Source organism: Danio rerio, chromosome 17 (assembly GCF_052040795.2).
Source record: "Danio rerio strain M-AB ecotype USA chromosome 17, GRCz13ab, whole genome shotgun sequence".
Taxonomy (NCBI): domain Eukaryota; kingdom Metazoa; phylum Chordata; class Actinopteri; order Cypriniformes; family Danionidae; genus Danio; species Danio rerio.
The window spans coordinates 56,719,935-56,733,522 of record NC_141037.1 but is presented as its reverse complement, the minus strand read 5'-3'; the positions used below and the strand labels follow the sequence as shown (position 1 = coordinate 56,733,522).

General features: G+C 37.9%; 2 protein-coding genes across 3 annotated transcripts in view; both read right to left on the bottom strand.

The window, feature by feature from the left end:
- zc2hc1c (zinc finger, C2HC-type containing 1C) overlaps positions 1–13,588 on the bottom strand; it is an 835,825-nt gene that overhangs the window by 262,561 nt on the left and 559,676 nt on the right. The window lies entirely within an intron of this gene.
- Positions 1–13,588, bottom strand: part of stxbp6 (syntaxin binding protein 6 (amisyn)) — a 54,646-nt gene that overhangs the window by 40,287 nt on the left and 771 nt on the right.

Sequence of the window (13,588 nt, the reverse complement as noted above, 5' to 3'; positions counted from 1 at the left end):
ACCTAGCGGCTTTCCCAAGTCCAACTCGGCCTGGATCATTTCTTTGTGTGCGCAGCTTTTTCCCCATATCCAAGTAATGATCTTTATATCGTGGATCAAGCACAGTCGCGATGCAGAACAGGGTGAGACCGCCTGACTAAATCGTGCGCTGACAGCTTTTGCATAAAGCGCGCGCCTCTCACTCTATGCGGGTTACTATTTGATTGCGTCATTAAAAAACTTCATTGTTCGGCAAATAAATAATGATATATATATTACATATATTACTTAATATAAATATATATTTATAAATATAAATATATTAAATATAAATATATTACTTATTCATAAATTTTTTTAATAATTTCGGTTGCCGAATATTCGGTGCATCCCTATCTAAAACTGAGATGATATTGCAAAAAAAATGAGACAAGAATGAATATATGAAAATATACACAGGAACAATAATAATAACTTGACTTCTAGTTGATTATTTGGTATCAGAAGTGTCCTATATGAAAGGTAAAGGCCTCTAGATGACGCTTATTTGAGCACAATAAAATCTGATCATGTCTTGATTATTAATGATTTGATTAGGACAGTAAGATCTGACTCTGCTCAGACTAAAGTCTCATCACTGAACAGAAATAATGTCCAGTATAGAATATAAAGTCCTGCTGCAGTGGAGACAGAATGAATATTGTGTCTGACTCCATCATGAGCTTGAAGGACTGCATCCATACATCTCTGACATGACTCGCATCACTGATCAATAAAGTCATCTGGAATGAAGAAGAAAGCCTTCAGCAGGACTCCCAGAGCTCATCAAGACTCTTTGTGTTCATCTTCAACGCCTCCTCCTTCATCTTTGCCCAGACATGCTCAATAATGTTCATATCTGGTGACGGGGCTGGCCAATCCTGGAGCAGCTTGACCTTCTTTGCTTTCAGGAGCTTTGATGCGGAGGAAAACAGAGAAAACCGCAATTCACCAGCACATATTGAACCGTGGAGGTCGTACCGTATGGTTCAATATTATATTGAGAACTGTGGCATCCCTAGTGTTTACAAATTTGAGTGAATAGAACATAAAACAATTAAGTTGTCCCCAAAAAAACGTAAGAATTTTGTTGTCTCAGCATATTTTAAATAAGTAGCTTGAACAAAAATCATTTTTGAGCGCAAGGAAATATTAAATAGCAAAAAACACCACAATACTTAACAGCAACATCACGTGTTTTCCCAGTATTGTCCAGCACTAATATATTATATATATAAAAACCTCAATTAAGTGTCTCTCACACACACACACAACAGCCTGAGGAAACACAAACTCCTGCTGTCAGCAGCCGCAGTGTGCAGTGGCATATGGGACGCGGCCAAATCCGCCATCAGAACAAAGACTCGCAGTTAAAAGTCACAATGGCGAAGAAAACGCACAAAGCTCCTGTTAGCAAACAGCGGAGCCCAAGGCAAGGGTTTTATTTGTTATCAAAAAGGTCAATGCCGCTATTGTCTCCTTCACACGCTCTCGTCTCAGCTAAATGACAGACAAATGGCTTTCAGAAATACATGTTGCTGTTTTTTCCACTTGATGTGAAAGCGATCTGGCTTATTGCACACACTTAACACACACAAACACATCCCTGTCCATACAACACTACACTGGTTTCTAGGCTGCAATCTTACTTAAACCACAAACAGGGCTCGAAATAGCGACCATTTTGGTCAAATATGCGCCCGAAATTTAAGCTATGCGACCTCATAATATATATTGGGAGCATTCGTGCGACTGAATATTTAGGTTGGAGTGCGACCTGTTTTTTTTTTTCTAAAAACGTGCTGAATAGCTCTTCCCTGACGCTATATTGGTTCATATTAGCTGTCAATCACTCAAGACTTTCCGCTGTCAGATGACAGGGAGGGAGCTTTTGGATGGCTCTGCAGCGAGCACCACTTGTGTGAGCTTTTGTGACCGTGGGGAATGCAAACTGCTGAAGAGTGAAAAGTACACTGAATATCGATGCGTTGCATGCGCTGCGTGTTCAGCCAACACAATCTCACGGCAATTCGTAACTTTTTCATACGTTTCCTCGTGAGATCAGGCTGCAACAGCGCAAATGTCCGCTAAAACACCATCGCCAAAGAAGCTTGCCTTTACTGAGTTTAAACTGATGCGGGTTATAACAAGGAACAGTATTGCGACGGTGGTTATTGGGAGAATCCTGCTCTGCCCCCCTCATATTGGCTGACTCGCATGCTTTTTCACAAACACAGAAAAATGAAATTCAGCGCGTAACGAGGCTGAGCATTACAACGACAAGAACCGAAACCAAAACTTTTAAAAGTGAGAATTTTTCTCCTTTCTTTTGTCCGTTCTTTCTTGAGGTGTATATTATTTTTCTATTTAATTACTGATGACTGCTTTGCACCTATCAGCATCGAATCGAATGATTTATTATAATATTTTGTTTGTTTTGTAGCAGAAATAGGCCAGTATTTATTAAATTGACATGCATATAAAAACAGCAGTACAAAATAAATATTTCTTACTGCAATGCTTTATTTGTGTTTGATGCAAACCATCAATTTATTTTCCATAGAGTAACAGCAGGACTTTATATAGCAGATAACTTACATTAAAGCACATTCAAGGCAGCATAATGATGAGAAATATAATTCATTGTTAGTATTATTGTCATCATCGTCATCATTAATATTTTATAATTATTCAACATTAATTTTGGAAATATTGCACAAATATTAAATCATCACAGCATTAGTTAGATAATTGTTTCTGGGTTTTGTTAGTCCCAAATGATGCTGTTTTCAAATACAATAAATCCCTTAATATACAACTTGTCAATATCATTAATTTTTGGTGGGTGCTCCTAAATTTTTTCTGGTGCTCCTAAATGTTTCAGGTTGGGAGCACCAGTGCTACCAAGTAAGAAAGTTAATTTCGAGCCCTGACAAACCTGTGATTAATACTGCAATCCCCCTTAAAAACCTGTAACCTGTGTTAGAGATACTGAAGATACGGAAAGACTTCTGAAGTTATTTCACTCTCTGTTAGTGACTGATGAACCCAGACATTTGTCAGATATCTATTTCAGTCTCAGAAAGGTGCAGTATGTAAGTTTGACACCCAGTGGTTGAACTAGGTATTGCATGCCCAACTCAAAACACATATCAGTGATTCAGCATCTACGTTTAATCATGTTAAAGAGGTTTAATGTGTATTTATTAGATTATAAACCTTACTATTTCGCTGGAGTGCAGTGAGTGCACTATTCTGTGATTCTGAATGGCTGTATTTACATTTCTGTCGGGTTTCGTTAGGAGCCAACAGCCAAACTGCTTATCCCGTATTGTGTTGTTAGGACACGGGGTTACAATGTAACCTGCTCCCCTAATGTTTACATTCATAATAATTATATTATTTGCTAATTAATAACCACCTCATGTGGAACTCTGAATCTGCTTCTCATTTCGGAGTCTGCTACTGTCCACCAGAGGTCGCGTGTCGGTCACGGACGCATGCTTTGAGAGCCTTAATGACTGAATGAACGAAAAACGCTGCTTTGTTTTTTACGTCTTTTATGTGCTATTCCTGTTTTAAATAAATCTAGTTCACATCTTTGGATGGAAACACAGCTACTGAATCAAAACTTTTAAATTGGAGTACATACAAACAGGGCTTTACATTAACACCCGCCAAATGCGGGTAGATTTCAGCTTTGGCGGGTTAGACAGACACTCCCACTAGCCACTTTGGCTGGTTGAAAACAATTTTTAAATTGTCGTTTTCTTAAAAGCAGCGTTCGACAATATAAGGATGACCCAATATGCGTGCAAACGTGATCTTAGACTCGAGAAGTAGAATAATTGTGATCACGCGAGCAGAGGAAAGCAAGTGAATACCGAATGAGAGGATGATGATCACTTGCGCTAACAGCTGATGTGATGCGCGCATCTTCCTAAAACGCGTGCGCGCGACTGCTTAAAACGCGTGCGCGCTCTCGTTTCCTTTTCGTGAGGCAACCGTGTCTCGAACAGGGTCTGGAAACGCAACTATGATCGGCTCTCTTTCAAATAGACTAGACAAAAAGTGATGAACATGCACCCACAGTCCTGCTGCTTTCAAGTGCTCAAACTGTGTCCTTTTGTAAGCAGCAGCGGTTTCTTTCACTTTAAACAGATTATTAATTGGCCTAAAGTTAACCGTGTGCATGTGATCATCCTTTCATCATCAAACACGGTATGTTTCACCTGCTTTCATTTGCTTACGGTTTTATTTGCTTTTATTTTTGTTAAAAAGGTTTAATTATCGTTTTTTACGACATTGCTTCAAGGGGAGATGAACTCTCCATTTATGTACAGGTAACTGGTGATCCGAGAGATCTTTAGCCACGACAGATTACTGTGCATATTTTTAATACGTGACAATAATTATTTTTTAAAAGTCAATTGCTTTTCTTTCTTTTTTTAAGAAATGTTTTGTTAAATAAAAAGTATAGTATACATATATTATATATTTATAATTATAAATAGTATATATATATTATATATATTATATAATATATTATATATTAGTGTATATATATATACAGGGCTCAAATTGCGACCATTTTGGTTGCATATGCGCCCGAAATTTTATTTATGCGACCTTAAAATATATTAGGGAGCATTTCTGCGAGTGCTTAAAATTGTTGTGTGCGACCAGTTTTTACTGCAAAATGTTCACCACATGCGCGGATTCGGGAGACATTCACGCAGAATGCATCTCTAAGCTCTTTGTCTGCACTTGAAACGCGAAACGCAGCGCTCAGGAATGGTTTCAAACAGTTGTCATGTCGACTTGCTGCAGTAAACAAAGACAAGTCCGTAATGCTTGCCCCGCCGTCGCGCTCTTCTTATTGGCCCACCACTGCTCTAGCACTGAACGCGAATGATTGGTTAATATCAGCTGTCAATCACTCAGCGCCTTCTGGTTTCGGATGACAATGAGAGAGCTACTACCGCGAAAAATTGTCAAGCGCTGAAGATGAGAATGAAAATGACACTGACAGATTTAGTTTTAGAAGACATCTAGTTACAAATAATGACACATGTTAGTAGTGATCATGCGCTGAATGTTAATCCACCATCTACACTTTTCCAAGAGTAGAAGACTTCCATTGGCTTCAAGTTCGCTATGAAAAGTCTGAGAGATGGAGTTTTCAGGTAACTGTTTGCCACATCTAGCACGAGAGCTTCTGTTTAATGCTTCATATAATCGCCAGATGCTGTCCGCCGTGCAAATATGTCCAATTTAACACCACGTACACCATCGCACTGAGTAAACTAACGCTACTCATAAAAAAACGGTATTGCTATTAACATGTATGCATATGATAAGGTACAGTATGAGTCAAAAGCATCAATGCAATATAAGACAGCACTTGTGAGAACAGCACAGTTATACCGTTAACAGATTCATTCAAGCAGGGCCGGTGAGCGCTCCATGTATGCTTTGGTCACTCAGTTCTGTTATAAAAATGTATTTTCTTGTGATAACGGGATTTCGTTAAGACATATTTTCCTTACGCTTGCATATATGTATTAATATATGTATTATTTTTTTTGCTTGTTAGTTTGATTAGTGTTGATTTCAAATGCAATAAATATGTTTGTATAAAACTTGTAGTAACGGTGCTCATAATTGATGGGTGCGACTAAATTTTGGCTGATGCGCCTAAATTTTTAAAGTTAGGAGCACCGGTGCTACCAAGCAAAAAGGTTAATTTCGAGCCCTGATATATATATAATTATATTTATATATATATATATATATATATATATATATATATATATATATATATATATATATATATATTTGGTAAATCGTTATCTTTGAGCTCTGAAAAGTCATGTGAAATAAAAACTAATTGCAATATAACACTATGAAACCACAACCCATTTGCTCATGCTCATTAAACAAGCTCATACACGACAAACAAAAAGTGAAATGAACGAGGACGCATGTGGACATAAAATTTAAATCAAGTAATTTTAGTCAAATTTATGCATATAAAATATATTTTCCCAACAACAAAATTATGGCTAGTAAAAATGCAGAGTGGCTAGTAACATTGGAAAACTACTAGCCACAGTGGCCGGTGATTAAAGAATTAATGTCAAGCCCTGCCTACAAACCATCATAAATCAAGATGCTCCACAAAACTACTGCAGACCAGGGAAACCCAAGCACTGTCTGAGTCTCTTCAGCAAACGGAGGGCTGTGAGGATTGTTTTTTACACCACAGAGTGGAAAATATGACGAGCGAGGACGGAAAACACTCTCTAATGCCTGAGGCTGACAAAACTATACTGTACGTCCTTAACAACTCAAAGCAAACAACTGACCCATAACACTGATTCAGGAAGAACAGATGATGGAGTATTTACTTAGTGGAATATTTATAATGACCTCAGCGTTTACTCTCTCATGAGGTTTAAAACCTTTAGAAAGCTTCTTTCTTCTGTTGAACACAGAAGAAGATATTTTGAAGAATGCAGACTTCCACAGTAGAAAAAACAAATACTCTGGAAGTCAGAGGTTACAGGTTTTCAGCTTTCTTCAAAATATCTTCTTTTGTGTTTAACAGAAGAAAGAAACATTAAGTTTTCACCTCGAGTGCTGAAACTGTATTTCTAAAGTCGGCCTGGTGAGCAGCTCCGTGGTCCTCTAATTAGCATGTTACTAGCATGATTCTAGCATAAATTAGCATGTTACTAGCATAAATTAGCATGTTGTTAGCCTGTTATAAATTAGCATGTTGTTAGCATGATTCTAGCACGAATTATCATGTTACTAGCACAATTCTAGCATGAATTAGCATGTTACTAGCACGATTCTAGCATGAATTAGCATGTTACTACCACAATTCTAGCATGATTTAGCATGTTACTAGCATGAATTAGCAAGTTGTTAGCATGATTCTAGCATGAATTAGCATGTTACTAGTATGGTTCTAGCATGAATTAGCATGTTACTAGTATGGTTCTAGCATGAATTAGCATGTTACTAGCATAAATTATGTTGTTAGCATGATTCTAGCATGTATTAGCATGTTACTAGTATGATTCTAGCATGAATTAGCATGTTACTAGCACGATTCTAGCATGAATTAGCATGTTACTAGCATAAATTATCCTGTTGTTAGCATGATTCTAGCATGTATTAGCATGTTACTAGCACAATTTTAGCATGAATTAGCATGTTACTAGCACGATTCAAGCATGATTTAGCATGTTACTAGTATGGTTCTAGCATGAATTAGCATGTTACTAGCACGATTCTAGCATGATTTAGCATGTTACTAGTATGGTTCTAGCATGAATTAGCATGTTACTAGCATAAATTATCATGTTGTTAGCATGATTCTAGCATGTATTAGCATGTTACTAGTATGATTCTAGCATGAATTAGCATGTAATTAACACGATTCTAGTATGAATTAGCAAATGAATTACTAAAGTCGGCCTGGTGAGCAGTTAGCAAATCTAATAAATGCTGGGAGACACTCACTACATAAACGCACTAAATCACACTTCAGCAGCGTTTATTTGAGGGCGCACAAGAAAATCTGCACTTGAGCAGCGTATGTTTGAGGGCGCGCAAGACGTTTTGTGCACGAACAGAGGACATCGGCGCTAAAGCAGAGATTGACATGCTCGTAGACTATTACATGAATGCGATCCCGACTTAATACTGCGCCCACGACATCTGTCAATGAAATAACGCCATGTAGTGGTAGATCTGTGTAAAATGGCCAACAGAGTCTGCCGCCACAGCTGGACAAAATCCTACAGGAAACAATGTAGTCAATACATAATTCTAATGTAGTATACACATATTTTTTCCTATCCACCAGCTTTATTTGAAGAAAATACCATAGTAATTTAGAGTAAATACTACAGTGTTTTTGAACCATACGAAGTACCATACAAAGTACTTGATTTAATCTGTTGTGGTGATTCTATAGTTGCTATAGTAACACAACAAATATATTAATATAAACAAAACAAGATATTGAAGTTTGAGAACAAACTTTGTGGTGGCTTGAAAAGCAGAGTCTGAAAGTTTGAAGTGGTTTTAAAGTGTAAATAGCATGTTAGTATGATTCTAGCATGAATTACCATGTTATTAGCATGATTCTAGCATGAATTAGTATGTTACTAGTATGATTCTAGCATGAATTACCATGTTATTAGCATGATTCTAGCATGAATTAGTATGTTACTAGTATGATTCTAGCATGAATTATCATGTTATTAGCATGATTCTAGCATGAATTAGTATGTTACTAGTATGATTCTAGCATGAACTAGCATATTAGCATGACTCTACCATGAATTAGCATGTTGTTAGCATGTTTCTAGCATGAATCAGCTTGTTTCTAGCATGAATTAGCATGTTGTTACCATGAATTAGCATGATGTTAGCATGACTAGCATGTTTCTATCAAGATTAGCATGTCAGTAGCATGTTAAAACTATTAGCATGTGTTAGAATAGCTAGTCATAGTCTATGGAACAGTTGCTAGGGTGCTGAAATTGGTTGCTAGGGAGTGGCTAGTAAGTCTAAAGGTCATCAGTGATTGGCTGCTGGCTAGACTGAGTTGAATGAGGCCTGACTCTAGTCTGTAGGACAGTCTGATGCAGAGTTATGAGCTCACAAAGGTTGACTCAATGTTAAGTCAATGGCAGTCTTTTACAATGGAAGTCTATGGGACAGTTGCTAAGGTGCCATAAGTGGTTGCTAGGGAGTGGCTAGTAAGTTTAAAGGTCATCGGTGGTTGGCTGCTGGCTAGTCTGAGTTAGATGAGGCCTTTCTTAAGTTTGTGTGACATTCCGATGCAGAGTTATTAGGTCACAAAATTTGACCCAATGTTAAGTCAATGGGAATTTTGGGAATTTTCCGGTTCGTTTTTCTGAAAACCGAAAGTCGGATCAGTAGGAAAAGATATAGCAACCCGAGTCGGACCAGTTTGAAGGTTTGACGAAAGTTTGAAATATGAAGCTTGAAAGGGTTAGAAGGAGATACACTTTAAAATTAGTCTCAGTAGAAGAAGAAGAATAAGTTTAAGTGAGATAACAGTATGTTGGCTTTTCAAGCCACCTTAATAATAACCAAAATAGAGACAAAAATTGGAAATAATTAACGAGGTCTTGTGCGGCCCGGTACCAATTGATCCACAGACCGGTGCCCGGTGGTTGGGGAACGATGCATTATAGTATTTATTCAGAATCAATTACTATAGTACTTGTTTTGGAGTGAATTATCCACTTAAAATACCCACTATGAGATATTACCTTAAGTTAATATTAAAATAATAATCCTATATATTAGATTTAAAATAAATATTTTGGTTATTCTGTCAGCTGTCTATGCAGGTATCCAGTATAGGAAGTTAATGTTAATCAAGTAACAAAATACATCTTAAAATTTTAATTCATGATATAAATTAAGAGGCTGCATGGTGGCGCAGTGGGTAGCGCTGTCGTCTCACAGCAATAAGGTCACTGGTTACAGCTTCGGCTGGGTCAGTTGGCATTTCTGTGTGGAGTTTGCATGTTTTTCCCATGTTGGCGTTGGTGTCCTCCGGTTTCCCCCACAGTCCTAAGACATGCGCTATAAGGGAATTGGGTAGGCTAAATTGTCAGTATGTATGTGTGAGTGAGTGTGTATGGATGTTTCCCAGTGAAGGGTTGCAGCTAGAAGGGCATCCGCTGCGTAAAACAAATGCTGGATAAGTTGGCGGTTCATTCCGCGGTGGCGACCCCAGATTAATAAAGGGACTACGCCGAAAAGAAAACGAATGAAAGGTATGTTTATTATAAATCTTTTCACGAATATCAATAGTTTTGTTTTGATAATTTTCTCTCCCTCAGAAATTCCTCTTTGGTTTCTCCCTGCTTCATTTTTTTAACTACTTCATTAAAGCCTTATAGCAAACACCATATAAACGTCACATTAGGTCAATTTACGCTGATATAATTCCTGCAATATTAATGTTGTGCGCTCACACATTGTACTTATGTGGCATCCCAGGATAAACGGAAACATCCGAGAGAACAGAAAACCCTTCAGACGGGCAGAAACCACTTTCAGCTGCTTCATAAATACAAGCGCTGTCCGTTTGGGCTGGTGATTCAGCAGTAAGTGAGAATTATCACCCACAACCCAACAGACAGTCATGATTCACCAAAGGCTGATGTGAACTTCATTATATTTAGACCGGAGTTCCTGAACAATCCCCCTCATAAACCCTAAATCAGGACGGGAAGCATGAGGAGCCACGTGAAAGGGGGGAAAAACGAGCAAACTCCAGCACTTTAAAGCAGTGTGTGAGTTATACACTAGCTGTGCCTCCATTCCAGGATGTTAATTGAATTTAAGCACAAAACTGGAATATCGCATAGAAATTGTTGCGAATAAAGCAGCGTTTCAATCTAATAAGTCAGAAGCCCCTTTCACACATACAGACCTTTCTGGAAAATTACCGGTAATCTGCCGGAAAGTTGTGTATGTGTAAACAGGCCCCTTTTTTAAAATACCGGTAAATTCGTTCTGGCTATTTTCCGGAAAGAGAAGTAGTAACATTAGCCCCTTTCACACAGTGATACCGTTAAATATCCGGAAAATTTTTTGGAACGACTTTACCGGTATATTCAAAAAAGCGCTGTTCACACAGGCGAGGACGTAACGGAAATTTTCCGGAAAAGAGCATTCACACATCGATTCCAAAATACCGGTAATTTCTGACATCATTTACCACAAATGAGCTTTAAACGGCTGCGCTTATATTTGTAAACATTTGCCTAAATTACAGACTCTGTGGATGATCAATATTGTGAACAACTTTCGCAGGATCACTTTCTCATGTCGAGATGTTCATAATATGTGCGTGTGCTGGCGCTCATAGGCGCACGCAAAGCTTGAAGGTAAACAAACAACGGCTTGTCATAAGCATCTCATCGATGATTATTTACACAGTTGGCATTAAGAAGAACATATAAACGTGATCTGACTAACTTCTAGCAGCTAAATGTGTCTGGAAAAATATTCAAAGGTTTTTATCCTCATAAACCGCGCGGACGTAAATGCGTCTGACTGTTGTGATTGGCTAAAGCAGACGTCTCACGTCAGCACGTTCTAGACGTGCACGCGCTTATTACGGGAATCTTCCTTCTGCATTCACACAGCGCAGCATTCCGGCAAATTGCCGGTAATGTTACAACTTCTCTTTCCGGAAAATAGCCAGAACGAATTTACCGGTATTTTCAAAAAGGACCTGTTCACACATGCAACAAGGTCTGTATGTGTGAAAGGGGCTATTACCGGTTATATGCCGTAATGCTGCGCTGTGTGAACGCAGAAGGAAGATTGACGGAAAGAGCGCGTGCACGTCTAGAACGTGCTGACGTGAGACGTCTACATTAGCCAATCAGAACAGTCAGACGCGTTCACGTCCGCGCTGTTTATGAGAATAAAAGCCTTTAAATATTTTCCCAGACACATTTAGCTGCTAGAAGTTAGTCAGATCACGTTTATATGTTCATCTTAATGCCAACTGTGTAAATAATTATCGATAAGATGCTTATGATAAGCCGCTGTTTGTTTACCTTCAAGCTTTGCGTGTGCCCGTGAAACAGCCTGTGAGTGCCTGCACACACACACATCATGTACATCTCGACATGCGAAATATGTGTTTTCATCTAAGTTGTTCACAATACTGATCCATCCACAGAGTTTGTGATGTAGTCAAATGTTTACAAACACAAGCGCAGCCGTTTAGAGCTCATTTCTGGTGAATGATGTCAGAATTTACCGGTATTTTGCAATGGATGTGTGAATGCTCTTTTACGGAAAAATTCCGTAGCATCCTCGCCTGTGCGAACAGCGCTTTTTTCAAATTTATCGGTAAAGTATGGAATAAAATCACTGTCATGAATATTTCATGCGTAAATAAAATGCACGCATCCGTAATTATAAAATCGTAAAGGAAAACAGAACGTACTGGTAATTTTACAAGGGTACAATTCCAAAATCTGCGATTAGAACAGACACAGATACGACATTTTCTTTGTCTGTTTGTATATGACTGATGAATTTACGATGGGTGTACTGTACAAACACGAAATACAGTTTCACCTCGAACACAAAGTCCTGATTACGAGTACGAATCAAACAGCGACATTCTACTGTGAAAATTACGTCACCGCTGTCACAGGCATTAATAAACAAGCGAGAGTCATCGATCAAAACTGCGCGCCATCTGAGCCCCCACACACCGTCTCAGGTAAGAGTTTTGTCATGCCCTCTTTGGGAAATGTCCGTCACGAGCTGTAATAAAGGTTGAGACTTAATGAGGTCCATTTTCGCTGTTTTTCTTGGACATTTTATTAAATCAAAATTAAGAATGGGACGAGGATAGTGAGCTAGCATAATGTAAATTAACATTACAGGCAGCGAGCGCAGTATCTGTATTGCTTGCTTGACTTATGACTTGAAAACAACATTCGCGCTATTTATTTGACTGTGAACAATGCTGTACGTTGATATAGTCACTGGTAGCTAGTATGATTTCACTATTTAGAATTTACAAAGACTTTTATGATAGTACATTAATAAGGAGAAAGTGTGAATGTGCTAATATAAAACCAAATTTACCTCAATACTGTATTATCTCCAAATAAAAACTGCAGTTGTGCTTTAACATCAATAAACATACTGCAATAGTGTGTAAGTTATCCTGTTAATGTTCACTTCTGAGGATCCCTAAAGTCTGAAACTGAGGTAAGGTTGGTTTTAAATTCACACATTCGTTCAGTGGCAACTTGTGAAATGCTCCCTATATTGTTTACCATGGTACTTTGAATATTGGGTCTGAAATTGCATGGAGGTTTGACTTAAAAACAACATTAGCGCTATTTATTTGACAGTGAACAATGTTGTACGTTGATATAGTCACTGGCATAGAGGTAAAGTTGGTTTTATATTCGCACATTCGTTCATTTAGCAGTCTATATATTGTTTACTATGTTACTTTGAATATTCGATCGGAATTAGCATGCAAGTGTGACTTAAAAACAACATTAACACTGTTTATTTGACTGTGAACAATGTTTTACTTTGATAGTCATTTGCTTCTAATATGATTTAGCTATTTAGAGCTTGCAAATAGTACTTTTATGAAATGATATCATTAAAGGGAAAGTTCGAATATGCGAATATAAAACCAACTTTACCTCTGTCACTGGCTGCTAATATATAGAATTCACGATACTTTTCTGATAGTACATTATTAAGGAGAAAAAAATGTGCGACTTTACCTCAAATACTCTAATATCTCCAAATGAAAGTAGTGGTTGTGCTCTAATATCAATAAACATACTGCAGTAGAGTGTATAATACTAATGTTCACTTCTGAGGATCCCTAAAATCTGATACTGAGATATTATTTGTTTTCCATTCGCAAATTCATTCGTGAAATGCTCCCTATATTGTTTACCATGGTACTTTGAATATTGAGTCTGAAATCGCATGTAGGTATGACTTG